General features: G+C 45.2%; 1 non-coding gene across 1 annotated transcript; it reads left to right on the forward strand.

Annotated features, from left to right (window-relative positions):
* Nucleotides 1-2,835: 2,835 nt before the first annotated feature.
* Nucleotides 2,836-2,942, forward strand: LOC132536141 (U6 spliceosomal RNA). Its single transcript, XR_009547812.1, has one exon. It is a non-coding gene; the product is annotated as a U6 spliceosomal RNA (small nuclear RNA).
* The last annotated feature ends 5,813 nt before the right edge of the window (nt 2,943-8,755 follow it).

Below are 8,755 nucleotides of genomic sequence, written 5' to 3' on the forward strand. Positions count from 1 at the left end.
TCTTTTTTGAGGTCCCCTGTTACAGAGCACATGAGTGGAAACAAACTGCTTCTGGAAAGCCTGTTTTTAGTAGCTTAACTTTTTCCTTTCTTTAATTTTCTTTTCTTTTTAAACTATCTTTATTTATTGGATAGAGACAGCCATAACTTGAGACGTGATGGAAGGGGGAGAGAGAGGGAGGGAGAGACAGAGACACTTGCAGCCCTGCTTAGTCACTTTTGAAGCTTTCCTCCTGCAGTGAGGATCAGGGGCTTGAATCCATGTCCCTGTGCATTGTTGTGTGTTTAACCAAGTATACCACTGCCTGACTCCCCCCTTTTTTCTCTTGGCTTTTCTTTCTTTGTTTATTTTTCTTTCTTTCTTTCTTACTTGCTTTTGGGCTTATCACCAGGTTTCAGGGCCAGCACTATGAATCCACTGGTGCTGGCAGCCATATATTTATTGATTCATTTATTTATTTATTTTGGCTAAGACAGAGAGAAACTGAGAGGGGAGGGGGTATATAGAGAGGGATAGTGACCTGTTTCTCTGCTTGTGAAGTATCCCTCTGCAGGTGAGGAGCCAGGGCCTCCAACCAAGATCCTTGCATGGGTCTTTGTGCTTTTATACTATGTGCACTTTTTTTTTTTTTATACTATGTGCACTTTTATACTATGTGCACTTTTATACTATGAAGCAGGTCTGCAGGTGTCTATCTTTCTCTCCCCATCTTCCCTTCTTCTCTTTTTCCCAGCTGAGTCCAGCTCAGCGCCATGGAGCCCTGCAGCCCGCGCCCTGAGGCCCCGTCGCCCCCACGCCGCATTGCTTAGCGTCGTGTCACGTCACATCGCCCCCACGCGCATTGCGTTGAGTTGCGTCGCACCCATAGACCCCAGCACTGGGGCCAGGGTCTGAGACTTGAGCGCCAGGCCACGACTGTGCGGAGGCTCCCGGCATGGAAGTACTGCTGGGGAGTCACGACCGTGCTGTGCTGGACAGCAGCGGCCATGTCCATCGTGCTCGGCCCATCTACTGCCATTCCTCCAATTCCAAGTAAGTGGCCCCCTGTGCCACCCGTCCTGGAAGGCTCGGGTGTCGCGCCCGCCCAGGAAGGTGCTGGGTGGGGGGAGGGGCAAAGTCGGGGTACAGCCACAGAGGCGCCAGCGCTGCTGGACCCCTTACCCCGGGTCAGGCGCACCCCGAAGAGGTGGCTGCGCGCCCCCCTCCGCAACCACCAGGACCCAGCGGCCTTGAGCAGGGCAGTCCCCGGATAAGGGCCATGCGCACCCCTGGCAGGGGCGCACCCGGGGGAGGTGTGCGCGAGCCCCCAGACCCCACACCCCGGGCAGGGACACCCTGGAAGGGTGGCTGCACGCCCCAGATCCCGCTGTTTTCGGCTTTCAGGAGCGCAAGCACAGGGACCCCGTCTGAGAGTCTGGGCAGCCGGCCTTCCCTTTCCTTCCAGCCAGGAGAGGGGTCCTGGGGTCCCAGGGCCTTGCCCAGCATGTCCATGTCTGCGGCTCCGAGCGCCCTGAGGGTGAGGACCCGCCCGGGCAGCTCGAGGCCGGGCAGTGAGCCTCCCGCCCACCCCAACCGCCCAGGCAGGAGGGGACCCCGGTGGAACCCACCAGCCTGCCTTGGCTTCGGGAGTGGCCAGGCCCAGAGAACTTTCCACACGCCCGCCCATCGAAATGTGCGCCCGCTGTCCTTCCTTGGTGTGGCCCACGACGAGGTCCTCGGGGGGACTGCTGTTTGGAATCCTGAACCTGGAGTTTGGCCTGGGGCAACATGGCGAGCCGGGCTCCCAGACTAAGGTGAAGGCCTGGGCACAGGGTGTGGGTCCAGGTTGGGGGGTCTCCTCACACTTCTAGAACTGGAGTGTTTTTTCTGCCTCTGTCTCTCTCAAAGAGACATGCATTTCAGAGCTGTGCCCCATGCTGGCTGGCTGGAACCCATGTTGAGCTGTTTGCCAGGCTGCTGGTTGGGTCTGGGATGAGGGTCTGGCACTTTGCAAACTGCTGGTCCAGGGAGGCCACTCCCAGTGCCCCCCCCACCTCTTTCAGGAGGCCTGGGCCTGGCTGGGCTCCTTGTGCCATGGGGGATGGGCGGGGGGCGCCTGGGGCTCTTGTGTCTGCGAGGACAGTCCTGGGGGGACTGCAGTCCGCCTGCGCACAACAGGGCGGCCAGGGCACTGGCAGGTGGGAGCTGCAATAGGAGCTGGGCAGAGCCAGGCAGGAGCCAATCTTGGAGCTGGGTAGGAACCGGACAGGAACTGTGGTTTTAAAAAAAAAGGAAATTAAAAAAAAAGAAAAAAATGTTACTTATTAATACAAAAAAGAGAAGCAGAGCATGACTATGGCACATGCAATGCTGGGGATTGAATTCAGGACTTAATGCCTACAGATCCACTGCCCTAGCCATTTTGCAATTCTAGAGTATAAATAGGTTATTTTATTTTTTTGTTGTTGTTGTCACCAAGGTCTCATTGTCTACCTTTCTTTTTTTTCTTTTCTATTCTTTTCCACTCTTTTTAAATTTTTATTTAATTTTCCTTTTGGTTTCCCTTGTTGCTTAACATTGTTGTGGTTATTAATGTCGTTGTTGTTGGATAGGACAGAGAGAAATGGAGAGAGGAGGGGAAGACAGAGAGGGGGAGAGAAAGACAGACACCTGCAGACCTGCTTCACCACCTGTAAAGGGACTCCCCTGCAGGTGGGGAGCCAGGAGCTCGAACCACGAACCGCGATCTTTCCTCAGGTCCTTGAGCTTTGCGCCATGTGCGCTTAACCCGCTGTGCCACCACCCGACTCCAACTGTCTCCGTCTCTTAACACTTTTTAAATAAGATTATAATATAGTCCTAGCTTTGGTAGTACATATACTGAAATTGGCATGATACAGAGAAGATTACCATGGCCCCTGCTCAAGGATTACACACAAATTCATGAAGTGTACCATATTTTTTCAAAAAGTTTGTAAAATATATGTACACATATAAATAATTAAAATCTTTTAAAGATCCAGTTAATGCAAGCTGGGAGGTGGTTCAGTGGTAAGAGGTCTGGATTTGCATGTGCGCGATCCTAGGTCTGTCTGAACCCTGTTTATACATATGCTGGAGCTCTTTTAAAAGATTTATTAATTAGTGAGGGAGAAAGGGAGGAGAAAGAGAGAGAGATAGAGAGAGAGAAAACACTGTAGCATCAGTCTGTAACATGTGATGCTGGTGGTAGAATTCAGGACCTCATGCTTGAGTCCAAAACTCCAACCATTGTGCCAGCCTCCAGGGCTGCAGATTGGCTTTTTTGAAAAAAATCATGGTAATATTGTTCTCTTAACTGTACATCTTTTAAGTAACACGAAGACTTTTTAAAAATTTTTCTCAAATATTGTGCTGTGCCTGGGGATCAATCCCACCCAGAACCTTGCACCTGCATGGGACAGCTGAGAAGCCTCCCCGCCAGTCTCCATTCTGTATCCTTTAAGAGAGGGAGACATGCAAAGCACTGCTCCTCTATGCACGGAGTCCCTCCCATTGCCTGCCTGTGGTGTGCACTTGCAGTGTGGAGGATCAGACCCCCAGCCACATGCTACGTAAAACATGTGCTTTACCCCCTGAGCCGCCTTCTGGTCCTGAGTTTGATTCTTGGCATTGCATGTACCATAATGATGCTCTCATTCTCTTTTATGAATAAAAAAGTTATGTATGTACTTGCTTAACAATTCCCAGTTTTCCATAAAGCAATCTATGTCTTTTTTTTTTTGTTTGTTATAGGATAGCGACAGAGAGAAATTGAGAGAGAAGGGGGAGATAGAGAGGAATCGAGACAGAGAGACACCTGCAGACCTGCTTTACTACCTGTAAATCGACTCCTCTGCAGGTGGGGAGCAGGGGGCTTGAACCAGGATCCTAAACGGTCCTTGCTCTTTGTGCCATGTGGGCTTAGCCCACTGTGCTACCGTCTGGCTCCCTTAGGTATCATTTCTAAAGCCTGTTAAATCTAAAATGTTCTTAATCTTTTGTAGTAATTTCCTGATTCATGTTTTCTTGTCTTAAACATCTTAGTTCTGTTTAAGTTTGCCTTGTGGGAAGTCCCATCTGTCTTTGGTCTTGGTAATTTTCCAGGGCTTGTAGTTGAATGCCAGCAACAATGCTCCCAGATAAAAAACAAAGAAATTGCTCTGCATGTGCTTCGAGGTAGGCTTTACCAGAAGATTATAGAGAAAGACAGGTGTCAACAGCAAAATGACAAAAGACTGCAGGTAAAATATATATACATTTAAATGAAAGAAAGAAAGAGAGAAAGAAAGACAGACAGACAGAAAGAAAGAAAGAAAGAAAGGTGGGGGTCAGGTGGTAGTGCAGGAGGTTGAGTGCAGGTGGTGCAAATCACAAGGACTGGTGTAGGGAACCTGGGTTGAGCCCCTGGCTCCCCACCTGCATGGGGTCGATTCATAAGTGCTGAAGCAGGTCTGCAGATGTCTTATCTTTCTCTCCCTCTCTCTATCTTCCCCTCCTCTCTCGATTTCTGTCTGTCCTGTCCACAATGACAGCAATAACAACAATAATAATAACCACAATAATTATAAAACAACAAGGGCAACAAAATGGAAAGGAAAAAAAAAGATTTATTTATTAATGAGAAGGAGTAAGGGAAGAACCAGAGCATCACTGTGACCTATGCAATGCCAGAGATTAAACTGAGAACTTCATGCTTTAGAGTCCAATGTCTTATTCACTGTACCACCTCTCAGGACACTGCAGATAAGATTTATTTAGTAGAATCACTTAAAAACTGTTCGAAGAGTCACTCTGCACATGCCTTACATATGGGAGTCCCTGGGCTTGATTCCTGGCACCACTGAACAGCAACACAGATACAGCAAGCCAAGTTCAGTGGATAGTAGATCTGTGCTTAGGTCTCTATCTCAAAATTGTAAGCATTGAACTGAGAGATAGCTTATTGGTAAATTGCATACTGCACATGCAGGAGGCCCCAAGTTTGATCCCCAGCATACAGAAGTTCTGAGTGGTGCTCTATCCATAAAAATAAATAAACGAAGGGGTCCAGAGCTTGCTCCCCCAGTAGAGTGCACATCACATCACCATGCTTGCAGACTTGGTGTTGAGCCCTAACACAACATGGGAGCACCAGGCATGATGGCAGGTACTGTGATGTTTCTCACATGCTCTTTCTCCCACTTTTTCTATTTCATTTAAAAAAAATTTTTAAAGTCAATTTTCTTTTATATATATTAATATATTTATTTATTATTGGACCGAGACAGAGAAATTGGGAGGAGAGGAGGAGTTAGAAAAGGAGAGAGACAGAGAAACACCTGCAGCCTTGCTTTACCACTTGTGAAGCTTCCCCTACCCCCTGCAGCTGGGGACCAGGGACTTGAACCTGATTCCTTATGCACTGAAATTTCTGTGCTTAAACAGATGCACCACTGCTGGCCCCCTGTATATTTTATTCATTTATTATTTCCTGGATAGAAATTGAGAGGGAACAGAAGATGTAGAGGGGGAGACACAGAGAGACATCTGCAGTGCTACCTCACCACTTGTGAAGCTTCTCCTCAGCTGGTTGTATCTTGGGCTTGAACCTTAGTCCTTGCGAATTGTTACATGTTCACTCCACTGGTTACACCACCTCCTGGACTCCATTTTTTTCATTTTAAAGTTAAAAGGAGAAAACATCTGTTGGCAATAGTAGAATTATGTAGTATAAAACTGTTGTACTAAAATACATCGATATATTCATCTTTTTTTAAAGGTCATTTTGTGAGTGCACATGTATAGTGTGAGAGGACCAATGTTCAAGCCCTTGATCCCCACTTGCAGGCAGTAGCTTCACAAGCAGTGAAACACTATCTTAATGTGTCTCACTTTCTTTTTCCACTCTATCTCCCCTTTCCATCTCTATTTCTTTCTCTCTTACCAAAAAAAAAGAAAAAAGACTTTTTAAAGATTACTTTATATTAAAAATGTTATTTCATTATTCTTGACCAAGTAAAAATATTTCAGGACATATAGAAAATATACTCCATTGAGAATAAGAAATAACTTGAATGTTTAGGCTCTCTTTGTCTGTGCCAGGAGGGGTTTGCTAAGAAGTAATGGTTTGGAAATCCGAATTCCTAGCTTCAAGTCTACCTACTGATGCTCCTCTGCAATCTAAGACCACCGCAGGCAAGGGATTAATATATCATTTGCACTGTCACTTACACTACTGCAGGCTAAAACAAGGGTAGGGAAAGTGGAAAGGACAAAAGTAGGAAAAACTAAGATATCTAAATCAAAGTGACTAGCGACAGTTATTATAATGCTTACTGTTATGCAACCCACTTTTCCTAAAATGCTACAAGGTTTATTGCAAATAACTAAAAAATCTGGGTATTTTGGGCTTCCGCATTCTCTTTCAACATCATTCAGGTTTTACTTTTGTTTCTAAAGATTTATTTATGAGAGAAATAGGGGAGAGGAAGAAGGAGACAGCATCACTCTGACACATCTGATTCCGGAGACCAAACTTGAGACCTCACACCTAAGAACTCCAAAGCTTTATCCACTGCACAACCTCCCAGACAGTGGCAGCCTTTATTTTTTTATAATTTAAAATATTCTGATACTTTGCTTACTTAAGAGGCAAAATATTTATACAATCTGAAGAGAACAAGAGTATACATACTTTGCTTATTTAAATGATACATACACTTTAGTAGAACTTACACATTTGAATAAAACTACATACATATGTAATTCAAAATCTAGGAAATATCGAAAAATGTAGTAGAGGAAAAACCCTTTCTTGCCCCTTGACCTTAGACTCTATAAGTAGAAAATTTTAAAGTATGGTTTTTTTAATGAATTAATTTATTTTCCCTTTTTTGTTGCCCTTGTTTAACATTGTTGTAGTTATTGATGTTGTTGTTGTTGGATAGGACAGATAGAAATGGAGGGGAAGACAGGGGGAGAGAAAGACAGATACCTGCAGACCTGCTTCAGTGCTTGTGAAGTACCTTTCCTGCAGGTGGGGAGCTGGGGTCCAGAACCAGGATCCTTCTGCTGGTCCTTGCGCTTTGCAGTATGGTCTTGGTAGAGCTATTTATTTCTGAACCCACAGGGAGTTGTAATAAATCTATGTAATAATATGTTTTATTTTACAACTTGAAAGTATCTTAATTTCCATAAAAATTTTCATTAAAATGACCTTTAAACCAATTTTCTCCTTAGAGAGTTATGATACAAATCCTGAATAGAAACAGCTTGAGAAAGAAGTTTGAGTTAACACATTAGTAAACTTGCTGGAGAACGGACTGATGTGGGTAAAATATAGCTTTTTAATTATTTTTAATTTCATGAACTACAGAAAGGGGTAGAGGGCCACAGAAGCAGCACTCTAGCATATGCAGTGCTTGGGATTGGACTCAGGACCTACAATTTAGAAATTTAGAAACTCTAATTTCTTCCATGGTGCAACCTACCCATCTTCAGAGATATTTTTCTTTTGTTCTAAAGATCTTATTTATTCATTAATGAGAGAGAGGAGCAGGGAGAATCTGCACGTTACTCTGGTATATGTGGCACTGGGGATTGAACTTGGGACCTCATGCCTGAGAATCCTGTACTTTATCCACTCTGCCTCCTTCTCCCAGACCACTCATAATTTGGCTTTGATTGGAACTGGAACTACTGAAGAAGCACTCTTGGGGGCTGGGTGGTAGTGCAGCGGTTAAGCACCCATGGCACAAAGCTTAAGGTTAGGGTTTGGGATCCTGGTTTGAGCTCCCCACCTGCAGGGATGTAACTCCACAAGAAGTGAAGCAGGTCTGCAGGTGTCTGTATTTCTCTCCTACTCCTTGTCTCCCCCCCACCCTTAATTTTTCTGTCCTATCCAGCAACAATGATAAACAAAAAGAACAACAAAGGGCGGGGGGGGGGATGGCCTCCAGGAGCAGTGGATTTGTAGTGCAGGAGGCAAAAGAAAAAGAAACACTCTTACTCCATAAGTAAACCTGAGATAACAAGAGTCTTAAACAATTAAGTTCCTTCTGCTCTTGCTCTTGTCAATTGTATGTGTCTGACCTTCAGAAATAGAAATCCTTAGAAGAAAATTTACAAGTGCCTTTTCCATTCTAGTAAAGATAGTGATTGTGTTAAAATGTGAATTCCTTTCTATCTCTGCACAGGTTGGAACAGGAACCCAGTCAGAAAGAATTCGGACCTACAATTTTACCCAGAAGAGAGTCACTGACCACAGGGTAGGACATGAAGTCCAAGATATTAAGGTAATATTACTGAATGTGCTTACTGTATCTTTGATTTATTAAGGAATCAAATTTCAGGGCCTGGTGGTAGCACAACAGGTTAAGCATACATGGTGCAAAGAAGCCACCTGGCAGCGGTCCCAGTTCATGCAGATGCATGTGGTCCTGGTGATACTGCGGGGCCCATCCATGCTGGCTCTGGGCACAGCTCAGTGCCCCCCATCTGTGCAGTACTTAGGGGCCGGGGAGCCCACAGTGGACCACAGGACAGCAGCAAGGCCCCTGTGTCGCCCTAGTTACAACATCTTCACTGGAGTGACTGTCAGTATCACCTAGAGATGCCTGCTAGCCATATGCTGCTGGGCATTTCAGTGTTTGTTTTACCTTTTTTTTATTATTTTTTATATATTCTCTTTTGTTGCCCTTTTTATTGTTGTTGTATTTATTAGTATTGATGTCATCCTTGTTAGACAGGACAGAGAAAAATTGAGAAAGGAGGGGAA

The sequence above is a fragment of the Erinaceus europaeus genome, assembly GCF_950295315.1.
Source record: "Erinaceus europaeus chromosome 6 unlocalized genomic scaffold, mEriEur2.1 SUPER_6_unloc_16, whole genome shotgun sequence".
NCBI lineage: Eukaryota > Metazoa > Chordata > Mammalia > Eulipotyphla > Erinaceidae > Erinaceus > Erinaceus europaeus.